Genomic DNA, 17,587 nt, shown 5'->3' with positions numbered 1-17,587 from the left:
TGCTAGTTAGAGCAGGATGAGATAAAATCTAATGAAGGAACATTAGATAAACCGTCTCAAACTTTTTCAACTAGTTGCCCGTGAAAATTGCTCTGATAAAGAATGGCGAATTATAGCCTCCTCGTCCTTCTGCAGCTTCCCTGCCAATGCATGCTTGTCCCAACAAAGCACCCAAGCTAACTGGCTAAAGTTGGCTAGCTTGCTACTTCCAGACACAAACGAGAGAACACCTCACTCTGACCATTTTACTCGCCGTAGCAGAGCTGGTTAGGCAGATTACATGTTATCTATAGAGTTCATGACTAACCATTACTTTATGGCCTACGTTTACTGACACCGGTCATATTCAGCTGGTGTTGCGCATTTGTAAATTCAGCAGTTCTGCGCTCTGACACACAGATGAGAGTGCTCTGAAATCAGAGTAGATAGACAGGGGGAAACTTGCAATCGCAAGAGATATGCTAACTGGAGAACAGTCGTTCAAGTTCATGCTAGCTACCCAAAATGACACCTGCATCCCTAGCTGTGTGTAGCCACCAAAAAAACGATGAGGGGAAAAAGTCAGTCACTCCTCCAATGGCTTGACATGACATCCTCCTAGCAGCTAGCTACAGTGCATTTGGAAAGTATTCAGATACCTTGACATTTTTTTACTTTACAGCCTATTCTAAAATGTTTCCCTCATCAAGCTACACACAATACCCTATAATAACAAAGCAAATATTATTATTTTTTTGACATTTTTGCAGATGTATTAAAAATCTTTACATAAGTATTCAGATCCTTTACTCAGTACTTTGTTGAAGCACCTTTGGCAGCGAGTCTTCTTGGGTATGAAGCTACAAGCTTGGCACACCTGCATTTATGAGTTTCTCCCATTCTTCTCTGCAGATCCTCTCAAGCGCTGTCAGGTTGGATGGAAAGAGTCGCTGCACAGCTATTTTCAGGTCTCTCCAGAGATGTTTGATCGGGTTCAAGTCCGGGCTCTGGCTGGGCCACTTAAGGACATTTACAGACTTGTCCTGAAGCCACTCCTGCATTGGCTTGGCTGTGTGCTTAGGGTCGTTGTCCTGATGGAAGTTGAACCTTCGCCCCAGTTTGAGGTCCTGAGCATTCCGTTACAGGTTTTCATCGGGACCTTTCTGTACTTTGCTTTGTTCATCTTTCTATCGATCCTGACTAGTCTCCCCGTCCCTGCCACTGAAATCCCCACAGCATGATGCTGCCACCACCATGCTTCACTGTAGGGATGGTGCCAGGTTTCCTCCAGACATGATGCTTGGCATTCAGGCCAAAGAGTTCAATCTTGATTTCATCAGATCAGAGAATCTTGTTTCCCATGGTCTGAGAGTCCTTTAGGTGCCTTTTGGCAAACTCCAAGCGGGCTGTCATGTGCCTTTTACTGAGGAATGGCTACTGTCTTGCCACTCTATCCATAAAGGCCTGATTGGTGGAGTGCTGCAGAGATGGGGGAACCTTTCAGAAGGACAACCATCTCCACAGTGGAAGTCTGGAGCTCTGTCAGAGTGACCATCAGGTTCTTGGTCACCTCCCTGACCAAGGCCCTTCTTGCTCAGTTTGGTCGGGCGTCCAGCTCTAGGAAGAGTCTTGGTGGTTCCAAACTTCTTCCATTTAAGAATGATAGAGACCACTGTGTTCTTAGGGACCTTCAATGCTCCAGACATTTTTTGATACCCTTCCCCAGATCTGTGCTTCGACACAATCCTGTCTCAGAGCTCTACTAACAATTCCTTCAACCTCATGGCTTGGTTTTTGCTCTGACATGCACTGTCAACTGTGGGACCTTATACAGACAGGTGTGTGCCTTTCCAAATCATGTCAAATCAATTGATTTTACCACAGGTGGACTCCAATTAAGTTGTGGAAACATCTCATGGATGATCAATGGAAACAGGATGCACTGGAGCTCAATTTCGAGTCTCATAGCAAAGGGTCTGAATACTTATGTAAAAAAGAAATGTTTTTTATACATTTGCAGAAATGTCTAAAAACCTGTTTTCACCTGGTCTTTATGGGTCATTGTGTGTAGATTGATTAGGATATTTTTTTCATTTAATCCATTTTATAATAAGGTTGTAACATAACAAAATGTAGAAAATTGGGTCTGAATACTTTCCTATAATGCACTGTATCTGGCTAACGTTAGGCTCTGTGTTTCTTACTCCGCTGGTCTGGTGAAGAAATGACGAGTCCTCACTGTCTGAGACAGAGTACAAATTCATCCGAGACAGAGACACTCAATATGTGGTCTCGAGACCGGACTCGACTACTACAACACTGCTATGAACTTTCTGTGCAAAAAAAGTAACGATAAACGCGATAAAAGTCACTATATTGCAAAACTCATGAGCTGACGCTCTTCTCGGTCGGCGCCATCTTCGAGAGAGAGAGAGAAGTTTATAGTCGATCCAATGGCGCGGGCCATTCTACTCTCAGTGAGGTTGAGCAGTGCCGTTTCTCTACCCGTAGACAATGGTTAGGTTACCTAATTACGAACAAAGTACTATTTTAGGCATACCATAAAATAGTGGTACGACTGAGTAACATTCTAAGATACCTATTAGAGAGGAGGTAATCTATTCAATAAATACCTATTATAGATGACCTATTCTCTCGGGTTTTCCATCTGTTTATATGAATAACATACAGGTGTCGTGGACTAAAAGAAGCCTAATCTAGCACGCTCCAGTTCATTACCAAACCTAAATTGAGAGCTGACATTAAACAATGCAAGACGGAAGACTAATGTCAACGATGTGCATACAGATCTTCTCACCTGGGAAGGCGCACACATAAGCAGAGATAATGGGGAAAAGACAGCCAGGCGCATTGCTAAGCCCAAAAGGCATGATCTAAGAGCCGTAAACACATTATAATGGGAGAAGGGGGAAACAGAAGCAGATCCTTCTTGTGCAAGGCGGGAACGAGGAGGCGTTTGGTCTGCAAATCCTGCATTTTCTGCTGGATTCGGGGATGCTGCATTTGCAAGTGAGCAGAGCCCACGGATTTGTCCATCGAGTTGCACCACAGGGTTTGCCTGCAGTGGCGAAATGTGTTTCCCGCCACAGCTTGGACAGGCCCCTTAAAGTCTTTTGTTCCTCCTTCCTGTCTCTCTCTGTGCGTGAGTTTGTGTGTGCGCGCGTGTGTGTGCGTGTTTTTGAATGGAGTCCGTGTTTAAATGACCATCCCTCCATCCATTTGGACACATAAATGTTAACAAGTTCTGTTTTGCCTTCAGGAGGTGCTATTCGTTCAGACATTGAGACAAGGCCATTTTGCTGTTCTGTCATTCTGTCCCGACCAGCAGATCACCCATGCAGTGGAGATAGAACTACTTGAAATGATTGATGCATGACACAACATGCTGTGTTGTGTCCCAGGTAGGGATATAACACAATCCTTTATGGGCTTCAGTGATAACATACAATAGATCACATCTGCTTAAGAAGATAAGGGGAGAAGGACACTCCCTGTTTTGTGTCTGTATCACCAAGATTAATCTGCTAACCCACAAGGATGGGAGGTCCTGTTACGTCAGATAAGTATAGGCCTATTTGTGTTAAGTACAGTAGGATCTGTAAATTGATAGCCTTGCCTATGTCATTTGAGATCAAATGTTTTATATGAGGCAACAGTACAGAATGTCACCTATTTGAGGGTATTTTATACTGTTTCACCATAAAGACAAATAAGTATTTGGACAAAGTCACTTATAGTCCATTCAATTTAGACAAAAGTCGGCCATTTTCATATTCCTAGCATGCAATTACTACATCATGCTTGTGAGATCTGCATCTGCAGATCGTGTTGTGCTATTTTAGAGTCACTCAAATAAAAGGTGACGATCTGTACAGTCACCTCATATAAAACAAAATCTCAAATCCAAAATCCTGGAGTACAGAGCCAAATTAAACGTTTTAGCAAAACATGTTTTGACAAAGGGAGCTACATTTAATTACAATTATCATTTAAAGTGAATTAAAGTTCAAATTAAGAGTGTCACAAAAGTTCCAAAGAGAAACAGTTTATAAGATGTTTAGCAATGAATAGAAGAAATGAAATGAAAGAAAGAGATTGAAGGTATTGCTGATAGGTAGTGGAATATAATTCATCTTCCTGGTTACCTGGAGAATAGACAGTTCTCAGACTTAAGGTGTGTGTGTGTGTGTTCTTAAAAAAAGCTTATCACCACTTGAATAATAAATCAATCGTTTAACGATTTTCCTAATATAGCGTGTTTAGATGCAAGCTGACCAATCAAAGCAATAGCTAATGAAATCAAGAAGACTGCTCAGTCAATGTCCCTTTTCCAACAGAGACATCAAAGCTAACCTTGAAGAGATGTGAAGGCACGACCCCAGGGTGAAAGAACAAGGTGTATTATTTGATTACTGCAAATCATTCCACGCCGATGAAGACATTGAATTAAAACGTCAGCTTGAAAAATAGCGACAAGAAACAAAAATGAGCCTGCACAAAGAGAGAAACAAAACGATCCCTCAAGAATTACCGCCCTATATACAAAAATATCCCACAGATGAAAAGGGCTCCATGTGTGCGAGCCATACAGCCAAGGATAGTAGCCCAGGTGTGTCGTCTACAAAATGATTGATTATGCCCCTAGTTCGCAGGAGAGACAAGACCGAAGACAACCATTGAGCATAAAATTAGTCTAGAGGCTGAGCCTGTTTCAAATGCAATTGAGCAAAGCCCACTGACACCAAGTAAATCATTAATTCAAGCATTTTATCAGCGCAACATTAGCATTTTGTTGTGGCACACAGTATATCAGCCACATGGCATCAGAAAGCATGCTACATTTAAGTGATAATGCCCGAGAAGCCGGTGTTTGGAGGATATATTGGCATGGTGTTGTTAGGTCCGAGACCAAGTCATGTTTAAATAATGATTGACATATTTTCATTAAAAACATTATTTAGAAGAATTTATTAATACAAGATATCGTCCCAAAACAAATCTAGGGTGGCTACCCAAGCCGGATGGTCGTTTGTTCGCCAGAGGCGGGACCCAGTCGTTCATTCTTTTTGTTCTGTATCTATGGATACAGTCGTTCATTCTAAATGTTCCATTGCAATACTGGCTGTTAACGTTCTTATCCCTTGCTTGCTAGCTAGCCAACTACGTCTAACTTACAGTCACGTAAAAAAGTGCAGCCAGAATAACAGCAAAATAGCAGCATTTGCATTTGTTTAAGCTGTTTTCTTATGATATTTAGTTTGGATACATCCATAACAATGCGCGATTTCGCCTGGCATAGAAAATTTGCTCAGTCCTCAGGACACTGCGGTGCAGAACAGCTAGCCAACAGCACAGCTAACACAATCACTTCAAATGGAAGCTGGAAAGACCGCCAACTTTCTTTCAATTGACATTTATTTGTATATATCCATAAACATGATGCCAGCTGATTCATGATTTCGACTGGCTGAGTGAGATACGCTGCTTGCCTGTCTGTCTCGTCCTGAGAAAACTAAATGCTTTTTATAGTGGAGATCAAGTTTACAAAATGCTTGGCTGGGCTAATGAGACAGTGAATTGTGCAGTTTTAACATCAAAGATTTAGCCGGTGGAATTCCACCGGCTGGAATGCAGTTTTACCCAATCAGCATTCAGAATTAGACCCACCTGTTGAATAATGCAACATCTTTATTTGTAGGCCTTTCCACTTCCTTCAAAATACACTGCTCAAAAAAATAAAGGGAACACTTAAACAACACAATGTAACTCCAAGTCAATCACACTTCTGTGAAATCAAACTGTCCACTTAGGAAGCAACACTGCTTGACAATAAATTGCACATGCTGTTGGAATAGACAACAGTTGGAAATTATAGGCAATTAGCAAGACACCCCCAATAAAGGAGTGGTTCTGCAGGTGATAACCACAGACCACTTCTCAGTTCCTATGCTTCCTGGCTGATGTTTTGGTCACTTTTGAATGCTGGCGGTGCTTTCACTTTAGTGGTAGCATGAGACAGAGTCTACAACCCACACAAGTGGCTCAGGTAGTGCAGCTCATCCAGGATGGCACATCAATGCGAGCTGTGGCAAGAAGGTTTGTTGCGTCTGTCAGCGTAGTGTCCAGAGCATGGAGGCGCTACCAGGAGACAGGCCAGTACATCAGGAGACGTGGAGGAGGCCGTAGGAGGGCAACAACCCAGCAGCAGGACCGCTACCTCCGCCTTTGTGCAAGGAGGAGCAGGAGGAGCACTGCCATAGCCCTGCAAAATGACCTCCAGCAGGCCACTAATGTGCATGTGTCTGCTCAAACGGTCAGAAACAGACTCCATGAGGGTGGTATGAGGGCCCGACATCCACAGGTGGGGGTCATGCTTACAGCCCAACACCGTGCAGGACGTTTGTCATTTGCCAGAGAACACCAAGATTGGCAAATTCGCCACTGGCACCCTGTGCTCTTCACAGATAAAAGCAGGTTCACACTGAGCACGTGACAGATGTGACAGTCTGGAGACGCCGTGGAGAACGTTCTGCTGCCTGCAACATCCTCCAGCATGACCGGTTTGGCGGTGGGTCAGTCATGGTGTGGGGTGGCATTTCTTTGGGGAGCCGCTCAGCCCTCCATGTGCTCGCCAGAGGTAGCCTGACTGCCATTAGGTACCGAGATGAGATCCTCAGACCCCTTGTGAGACCATATGCTGGTGCGGTTGGCCCTGGGTTCCTCCCAATGCAAGACAATGCTAGATCTCATGTGGCTGGAGTGTGTCAGCAGTTCCTGAAAGAGGAAGGCATTGATGCTATGGACTGGCCCGCCCATTCCCCAGACCTGAATCCAATTGAGCACATCTGGGACATCATGTCTCGCTCCATCCACCAACGCCACGTTGCACTACAGACTGTCCAGGAGTTGGCGGATGCTTTAGTTCAAGTCTGGGAGGAGATCCCTCAGGAGACCATCCGCCACCTCATCAGGAGCATGCTCAGGTGTTGTAGGGAGGTCATACAGGCACGTGGAGGCCACACACACTACTGAGCCTCATTTTGACTTGTTTTAAGGATATTACATCAAAGTTGGATCAGCCTGTAGTGTGGTTTTCCACTTTCATTTTGAGTGTGACTCCAAATCCAGATCCAGATGGGTTGATAAATTTAATTTCCATTGATAATTGTGTGATTTTGTTGTCAGCACATTCAACTATGTAAAGAAAAAAATATTTAATAAGAATATTTCATTCATTCAGATCTAGGATGTGTTATTTTAGTGTTCCCTTGATTTTTTTGAGCAGTGTATAACGTCACCCTGCCGCCCGTTCATCATCACATAACACCACGTCTACCTCTGTCTCTATCCATCCATCATTTCTCCATGTTCATCATCCATCCAGGTATCAATTGCAGCTCTCTTTCTTCACTCTGCTCCTCCCATCACATATCAATCCACAATAATTGATTGCTTATCAGATCGGAAAAGGAACAATTAGGTTATTTCGACGCAATTCGGTTTTCCGACGCAGTATTTTCCCTAACCACTGTTTAACTCTGTTTGAGCCACACATGCACGCACCGAAGCTCGCACACACACACACACAATCCTATGAATGCACACAGACATTCAAACCGAGAGAAAAGCAGAAACACAGACAGACAGAGAATACCTCACACAAAACAGAGCCTCTAATTATGAATTTTGATCTGCCTAAACACAACACATATCAAACAGCAACTCAATCACCGTATCAACATCAGGTCTCTCTCAAAGAATGACAGAGGAATGGATATACCTATTGATGAATGATCATTTTATATGACAGACACACTTTCTCTCCCTCAATGAATTAATGTCTGCTGGTTTAAGACTAGCCCGGAATAGCCATGGGAGGAACGCAGAGTCAACAATGAATTAATTGTCACGTCTCAGGTTTGATACAGAAGATCTTTCTTAGGTGCAAAGGTGGCTCCCAGGAGATAAAAGGAATTATACTGACCTCTGCTGGCAGTTAGAGACTCTGCCTGAAAAGGTTTTTGTGTGTGTGTGTGTGTGTGTGTGTGTGTGTGTGTGTGTGTGTGTGTGTGTGTGTGTGTATGTGTGTGTGTGTAGACCCATTGACAATTCACTGTGCTGAGTAAATAACACTAGACTTTAAGAGTTCTCAAAGCACCACATTTTAACTACCTCGCCAATTGGATAGGAATACTGACAGACACAAGCCATTAACAGACAGGCCTTAATCGTCTCTCACCCTATTCTCTATATAGTGGACTACGTTTAACCAAAGCCCTATAGGCATGGGTCTACACTAGTGCACTAAATAGGGAATAAGCTGCCATTTGGGACGCAATCCCTGCCTTGTTGCTGTGCCAGTGAGTGACTGTGATTAACAGCTGGTTAGTGTTTGGGAGCTGAACCTGATGTGAATGGGTTGTCAAACAGACATAACAGATGTACACGTAAACACATAATCCTGTGAGTCAGCCAGTCCCTGTGGGTTCTATACTGGTGTTACGTATGAGACAGGGTGATACAAATGGTGAGAGAGACGTTGGGTTTATTATCAAAACTTTAGCCACACATCAGTTAATACTAAAACACAGTCCAAGACATTATTTAGAGGAGTCACACAGGCATCATCGATCTAAGCCGTGGTCTGAGCCAATCAAATCTCTACCTCCAGCAGAACACCAATTTGCCTCTCAGCCCCTACTTGTAATTACCCATAATCCTCCTCTCTGTGGGCTTCAGAGCATGTGTGCCGAGTTAAACCGACACACGCAAAGAATCCAAGGCCAGCCAACGCCACAGCTGTTAGCATGGCTAGCTGAACACCCCTGAACCAGGGCCGCGTAGAAGAGGTGCTAGAATGTAACCACAGAGAAGAGAGTGTCTTCTAGCCCTCGGGTTATTCTACAGACACATGCCCTGTTATTAACAGAATCAGCTTAGGGCTTATGGCCTTCATTCACTGGTGAGTATTGAAAAAGACCCTCACAACAAGCAACATTCAGGACAGAGATGGTCCAAATATGGTCCCCGGTTGCACGATGCTTCAAAGATGTGATTTGGCTGGCGAGTGAAGCCTGAACGCACAAAGGAGCTGGAGTTAGAGCAATTATTTTGCACTAGCAGAGGGTTTCAGAAGTCCTATATCCCTCAATGGGAGGCTGTTAATTAGCATGAACATCCCCAGAGCCTCCTCTGAGGTGGAGGAGGGCATCTGGTAGAGAATATTAGTGCGATGACACCTCCCTTGTAGAAATTACATGACCTTTGTCATAAAGTGGAATACCCTGTGTTTATGCAAAATATACTTTTACCTGGCTAGCCTAGCTGAAATGCGTGCAGGTGTGGAACCAAAATGGTTTGTGGGTATTGGTTCTGTGCATGAAGTGCATGAGGGCTTCCAATGTTCTTTCAATGAGAAGTACAATCTAATCACATAACATTTATGTATTTTTGGCGATTCGTTGAAACAAGCACCACTATCCTGTGTCCGCTGATAACTGCGAAGTTATCAGTTACCGGCGCCGACAGAGATGGCCGCCTCGCTTCGCGTTCCTAGGAAACTATGCAGTTTTTTGTTTTTTTACGTGTTATTTCTTACATTAGTACCCCAGGTCATCTTAGGTTTCATTACATACAGTCGAGAAGAACTACTGAATATAAGATCAGCGTCAACTCACCATCAGTACGACCAAGAATATGTTTTTCGCGACGCGGATCCTGTGTTCTGCATTACAAACAGGACAACGGAGCGGATCCCATGCAGCGACCCAAAAAAACGACTCCGAAAAAGAGGGAAACGAGGCGGTCTTCTGGTCAGACTCCGGAGACGGGCACACCGTGCACCACTCCCTAGCATTCTTCTTGCCAATGTCCAGTCTCTTGACAACAAGGTTGATGAAATCCGAGCAAGGGTAGCATTCCAGAGGGACATCAGAGACTGTAACGTTCTTTGCTTCACGGAAACGTGGCTCACTGGAGAGACGCTATCCGAGGCGGTGCAGCCAACGGGTTTCTCCACGCATCGCGCAGACAGAAACTAACATCTTTCTGGTAAGAAGAGGGGCGGGGGCGTATGCCTTATGGCTAACGTGACATGGTGTGATGAAAGAAACATACAGGAACTCAAATCCTTCTGTTCACCTGATTTAGAATTCCTCACAATCAAATGTAGACCACATTATCTACCAAGAGAATTCTCTTCGATTATAATCACAGCCGTATATATCCCCCCCAAGCAGACACATCAATGGCTCTGAATGAACTTTATCTGACTCTTTGCAAACTGGAAACCATTTATCCGGAGGCTGCATTCATTGTAGCTGGGGATTTTAACAAAGCTAATCTGAAAACAAGACTCCCTAAATTTTATCAGCATATCGATTGCGCAACCAGGGGTGGAAAGACCTTGGATCATTGTTACTCTAACTTCCGCAACGCATACTGTATAAGGCCCTGCTCCGCCCCCCTTTCGGAAAAGCTGACCACGACTCCATTTTGTTGATCCCTGCCTACAGACAGAAACTAAAACAAGAGGCTCCCACGCTGAGGTCTGTCCAACGCTGGTCCGACCAAGCTGACTCCACACTCCAAGACTGCTTCCATCAAGTGGACTGGGACATGTTTTGTATTGCGTCAGACAACAACATTGACGAATACGCTGATTCGGTGTGCGAGTTCATTAGAACGTGCGTTGAAGATGTCGTTCCCATAGCAACGATTAAAACATTCCCTAACCAGAAACCGTGGATTGATGGCAGCATTCGCGTGAAACTGAAAGCGCGAACCACTGCTTTTAATCAGGGCAAGGTGTCTGGTAACATGACCGAATACAAACAGTGCAGCTATTCCCTCCGCAAGGCTATCAAACAAGCTAAGCGTCAGTACAGAGACAAAGTAGAATCTCAATTCAACGGCTCAGACACAAGAGGCATGTGGCAGGGTCTACAGTCAATCACGGACTACAGGAAGAAATCCAGCCCAGTCACGGACCAGGATGTCCTGCTCCCAGGCAGACTAAATAACTTTTTTGCCCGCTTTGAGGACAATACAGTGCCACTGACACGGCCTGCAACGAAAACATGCGGTCTCTCCTTCACTGCAGCCGAGGTGAGTAAGACATTTAAACGTGTTAACCCTCGCAAGGCTGCAGGCCCAGACGGCATCCCCAGCCGCGCCCTCAGAGCATGCGCAGACCAGCTGGCCGGTGTGTTTACGGACATATTCAATCAATCCCTATACCAGTCTGCTGTTCCCACATGCTTCAAGAGGGCCACCATTGTTCCTGTTCCCAAGAAAGCTAAGGTAACTGAGCTAAACGACTACCGCCCCGTAGCACTCACTTCCGTCATCATGAAGTGCTTTGAGAGACTAGTCAAGGACCATATCACCTCCACCCTACCTGACACCCTAGACCCACTCCAATTTGCTTACTGCCCAAATAGGTCCACAGACGATGCAATCTCAACCACACTGCACACTGCCCTAACCCATCTGGACAAGAGGAATACCTATGTGAGAATGCTGTTCATCGACTACAGCTCTGCATTCGGTACCCTCCAAGCTCGTCATCAAGCTCGAGACCCTGGGTCTCGACCCCGCCCTGTGCAACTGGGTACTGGACTTCCTGACGGGCCGCCCCCAGGTGGTGAGGGTAGGCAACAACATCTCCTCCCCGCTGATCCTCAACACTGGGGCCCCACAAAGGTGCGTTCTGAGCCCTCTCCTGTACTCCCTGTTCACCCACGACTGCGTGGCCACGCACGCCTCCAACTCAATCATCAAGACACAACAGTGGTAGGCTTGATTACCAACAACGACGAGACGGCCTACAGGGAGGAGGTGAGGGCCCTCGGAGTGTGATGTCAGGAAAATAACCTCACACTCAACGTCAACAAAACTAAGGAGATGATTGTGGACTTCAGGAAACAGCAGAGGGAACACCCCCCTATCCACATCGATGGAACAGTAGTGGAGAGGGTAGCAAGTTTTAAGTTCCTCGGCATACACATCACAGACAAACTGAATTGGTCCACTCACACAGACAGCATTGTGAAGAAGGCGCAGCAGCGCCTCTTCAACCTCAGGAGGCTGAAGAAATTCGGCTTGTCACCAAAAGCACTCACAAACTTCTACAGATGCACAATCGAGAGCATCCTGTCGGGCTGTATCACCGCCTGGTACGGCAACTGCTCCGCCCTCAACCGTAAGGCTCTCCAGAGGGTAGTGAGGTCTGCACAACGCATCACCGGGGGCAAACTACCTGCCCTCCAGGACACCTACACCACCCGATGTCACAGGAAGGCCATAAAGATCATCAAGGACATCAACCACCCGAGCCACTGCCTGTTCACCCCGCTATCATCCAGAAGGCGAGGTCAGTACAGGTGCATCAAAGCTGGGACCGAGAGACTGAAAAACAGCTTCTATCTCAAGGCCATCAGACTGTTAAACAGCCACCACTAACATTGAGTGGCTGCTGCCAACACACTGACACTGACTCAACTCCAGCCACTTTAATAATGGGAATTGATGGGAAATGATGTAAATATATCACTAGCCACTTTAAACAATGCTACCTTATATAATGTTACTTACCCTACATTATTCATCTCATATGCATACGTATATACTGTACTCTATATCATCGACTGTATTCTTATGTAATACATGTATCACTAGCCACTTTAACTATGCCACTTTGTTTACATACTCATCTCATATGTATATACTGTACTCGATACCATCTACTGTATCTTGCCTATGCTGCTCTGTACCATCACTCATTCATATATCCTTATGTACATATTATTTATCCCTTTACACTGTGTACAAGACAGTAATTTTGGAATTGTTAGTTAGATTACTTGTTATTACTGCATTGTCGGAACTAGAAGCACAAGCATTTCGCTACACTCGCATTAACATCTGCTAACCATGTGTATGTGACACAAAAATTTGATTTGATTTTGATTTTGATTTAAATAACCTAAAAGTAGGCTACACATTGCTATGTTAAAACATCACTTTATTATTCCGCATAACCTAGGAACACACCAGCTGAAATTGGAGTACAAAAACAGAACATAGCGTTATCTAATTCTGAAAAGCTTTGTCTTGTTATGGGCCCTGGTAGGGTACCTTTTCTATTGTCTGACGAAAGCAAGGAGAAAGGTGGATTGTTCACCAAAGCATCTGCCGTCTGGCTGAGTGACGTCCGTGTCCTTTTCAGAATGCAGATAAATACAAAACCAACGCTCCTCGCTAACTCAGCTGCGCTGCTTCGGAACAATGTATCGAGCTGAATTCGGTGCATATGCTCACTTCAAATCCTCCCGTGACCTTTGCAATGAGTTCGCTCACTCTACAGTGAGCATTGCAACTCCCAGGGCATACAGCTGTCACGATGCAGCGGAGACTTATGAATTGACTTTAGGACAAACCTGAGATTTCGATCTAAACCGTGGTCTGAGCCAATCTTTTTGACTGTAAAGCTAGAGGAAAAATGTATTGACTGTAAAACTAGATAAAAAAGTAATTGACTGTAAACTAGGCTTTAGAGCAAAATATCCCAATCATCTCTATTCACACTAGGAATGTGGACAAATAAGGAGAGTATTATTTCTACTCCTGCTTGAAAGAATGTCCTTCGGGGATTACGATAAAGCACAACTCTATTTCAGTCATTGTTTCTTACACAACTGCTGTTGACAAATTAATACAGAGAAATGAGTCACTTCTGGAAAGAAATAGTTGAACATACATGAATATAGGGGAAACACTGCTTGTTGTAACAGCGGCGGGGCGCAGCTGCTAATTGTGGCCGTTTCCAGTATCCCAATCATCTCTATTCACACTAGGAATGTGGACAAATAAGGAGAGTATTATTTCTACTCCTGCTTGAAAGAATGTCCTTCGGGGATTACGATAAAGCACAACTCTATTTCAGTCATTGTTTCTTACACAACTGCTGTTGACAAATTAATACAGAGAAATGAGTCACTTCTGGAAAGAAATAGTTGAACATACATGAATATAGGGGAAACACTGCTTGTTGTAACAGCGGCGGGGCGCAGCTGCTAATTGTGGCCGTTTCCAGTGTGTTTTCAACTTAAATTACTAAAAACAGATAATGTATGTGGAACAGATAATGGAGCTATATATTTTTAATAAGATCCAATTTGAGAACTAACAACCACCAGAATAAAACTAGAAAGTCAGGTAGAATCAAACCTTAAAAAAAATGTCATGGTATGTTTTTTTTTTTTGTTCGAGTCACTCAGATAGCATAAGAACACAACATACCCTAAGCCATTGCAAAATGTGTAAAATTGCAGAAAACTAGCTTTAAAACCAAAAATGTCTCACTGCCCCTTGGCAAAATTTGGAGAATTGCAGGAAATTAGCATTAAAGTAATTCCCCAGTGAAAATGGCATATCTCATATTCTGTTAACTCATACCCAAATCATGTTGTTGACTTGTCCTATATTTGTGGCCAAAGCATAAATTGGAGAGAGAAAAAAACCTTCAAAAACCACACCTCAAACTTTCAAGAACGCTTGTTATTTCCTCAAAGAGTATGATGTAATACTCCTCAAGAGGATGAGCTGGTCAATCAGCAGTCTAAAGGAGGATGAGCTGGCCAATCAGCGGTCTAAAGGAGGATGAGCTGGCCAATCAGCAGTCTAAAGGAGGATGAGCTGGCCAATCAGCGGTCTAAAGAGGATGAGCTGGTCAATCAGCGGTCTAAAGGAGGAGGAACTGGCCAATCAGCAGTCTAAAGGAGGATGAGCTGGCCAATCAGCGGTCTAAAGAGGATGAGCTGGTCAATCAGCGGTCTAAAGGAGGTTGAGCTGGCCAATCAGCAGTCTATTCGCATTCAAATTTTTTATATGACCTGTACAGTATATGCTCACACCATTCTGTTGTTGGGGTGCGCCAACACCATTCCAACACAAAAAAGCTGCTTTTCCACTTTTTGGAAGGAAAAATATTTTCACTCATTGTCATTATAGGTCATATTTCATAGAAATCTGGAAACACAGAGCAGTTCATTAAAAAATGTAAAAAATAAAAATCTCTACACTAATTTTGCCACAGCTGCTGAAAAAAAATAGGAGAAACACTGATCTAGCCTATAATTATCCAGCTGGCAATTTCTGTTAAATTCACCAACTGAACAATAACACATCATTCATTCATGGTGAATCAAATTCCTGAACTAAGCCTGAATTGAATTGAGATGGTATTGAATAGACCCTGTTACAGCAGCTATACCACGTTGTATAAACTGTGCCTAGACTACAGGTAAATTACATAACTAAAGAAAGAGTCATTTAACAGTCAGACTACAAGATGCTTGGCACATAGCTTGGGAATGTGTGGGCTCATGTGTGGGCTTTAAGATGTCTTTCGCTCTCTTTCTCTGCCTCGCTTTGTCTCAGGCAGGCATACTGGAACAAAGCAGGCTCAGTAGTATGGGGTCTGACTCTCTGTTATGTCTGTCTGAAATACTCCTTATCCCAGGCGTGGAGATGTGGAGATGATCATCCCCAAAACAGCAAAAAAAAACGTACACACAATCAATTGCATATGCACAGCACTCACACACAGACTCTCTCTCTCTCTCTCTCCCACACACTTGTTATAGAAGTATAAATAAATAAACCAACCAAAATCCAAAGCCATGGACCTCAGAAACGCTCACACGTACAGTAGCCAACCTGTCGTGGGCACTGGGCAGCTTTATGAAGGAAACAGGAAATGGTTTGACTTACCCACGTTGAGGACATTGGCGGACAGGAAGTGGCAGCAGGGGAGGCTGGCCGTGCTCACGTAGGAGTCGTTGTCCGTCATCATGGTAACTCTGGACCTCAGGGAGGGGTTGGGAGAGTCCGTCGCCATGGCGACTCACGCTTCAGCTTCCAGGACCAGGATACAGGAAACTTGAGATGTGTGTGTATTACTTCAGGAAAGTGTGCTCTCAAATCGGGAGATATGGCTTAGGTTGTTAGTTTCAATAGACTGATCAAGGGTAAAAGGGACAGCTGTCTGTTTAGTCTAAGCTTGCTTCGAAACATCAACACAACTAGGAGGCCTAAAACTGTGTCAACAATGTTTCCAGAACGTTTCCAAAAGTATGCAGAGCGGAGATATGCCACCTCGTTGCCTGGAGCACAGAACACAGGTCCCAGTTCAAAGGTCAAGGATCAAACAGAAGGGAGGGTCACCACAGTAGTCAGTCCCGAATTTCACTTTCCATTGAGATGGAGGAGACAGGAGAGCAGTGATGAGCAGTGATGACATCCATCTGATTACAGCACTGTTTCAGCCTTGGATACTAAGTGTCTCTGGGCTGCGTGGCAAACCAAACGTGAAGAGGCTTAGGAGCCAGGGGATGAGACAGGAGACACAGAGAACAAGTAGCACCTGTTGACCAGAGACAGACGGGAGATGTTAGTAAGAGCTCTTGAGACGAAACAACCAAACACAAAATAACAGATTGCATGATTAGGCAAGTATCAAATGAGTCACATGAAATGAATACGTAGACCACACCATAGATAGCAAACTGCTATACCTTTGTTGAGCATGGTCCCTGACAAATGAAAAAACTACGTAGATGACATTAATATACTTTGCCATTTCGTTTCCTTGGTGTGGGTGCACATGGAGCAAAAAATGAAATATAAATGGGAATCGGGAAGGGATGAAGCGTTATGATAGCTACATAGAATATCCCACACAATGGAGATTGTGAATACCAGTTTCCACTGTTTCTGTCTGCTTACAGGCCACTGAGCTCCTTTTGGGGAAAAAAACCCTCAAATTGTCATGTTGTGTCTTGTCTCTGTCCTTTCCCTTCACCCTGTCTCCCTCTGCTGGTCGTTGTTATGTTACCTTTTCTCCCCCGCTTTCCCCCAGCTGTCCCTTGTCTCCTCTAACTACCCGTTCCCCACCTGTTCCCTGTTTCCCTCTGATTAGGTCCCTATATCTCTCTCTGTTTCTGCTCCTGTCCTTGTCGGATTCTTGTTTGTTTGTGTTTCATGCCTGAGCCAGACTATCGTCATGTTTGCTGTAACCTTGTCCTGTCGGAATCTGCCGGTCTATCTGAGCCTACCTAAGTTTGGTTATTAAAGAAGCTCTGTTTTAGTTAGTTCGCTTTTGGGTCCTCATTCACTCACCATAACAGAAGAATCCGACCAAGAATGGACCCAGCGACTTCGGATCCTCTCCACTCAGCCGTCGGAATCCAGGGAGCGATGCTAGGCAGACACGAGCAGGAAGTGTCTGCTGCTCGACATGCCGTTGAGACCCTGGCCACCCAAGTCTCCAACCTCACAGAACAGGTTCACCATCTCCGCCTCGATCCACCGGCCACTTCCAGGGCTTTCGAATCTCCGGAGCCCAGAATCAATAACCCGCCGTGTTACTCTGGGGAGCCCACTGAATGCCGCTCGTTCCTCACCCAGTGTGATATTGTGTTTTCTCTCCAGCCCAACACTTACTCCAGGAGCACTGCTCGTGTCGCCTACGTCATATCTCTCCTTATTGGACGGGCTCGTGAGTGGGGCACGGCAATCTGGGAGG

This window comes from Oncorhynchus mykiss, chromosome 16, assembly GCF_057628025.1.
Source record: "Oncorhynchus mykiss isolate SJ-2025 chromosome 16, ASM5762802v1, whole genome shotgun sequence".
In the NCBI taxonomy this organism is placed as follows: Eukaryota; Metazoa; Chordata; class Actinopteri; order Salmoniformes; family Salmonidae; genus Oncorhynchus; species Oncorhynchus mykiss.
This window is presented reverse-complemented; position numbering follows the sequence as displayed.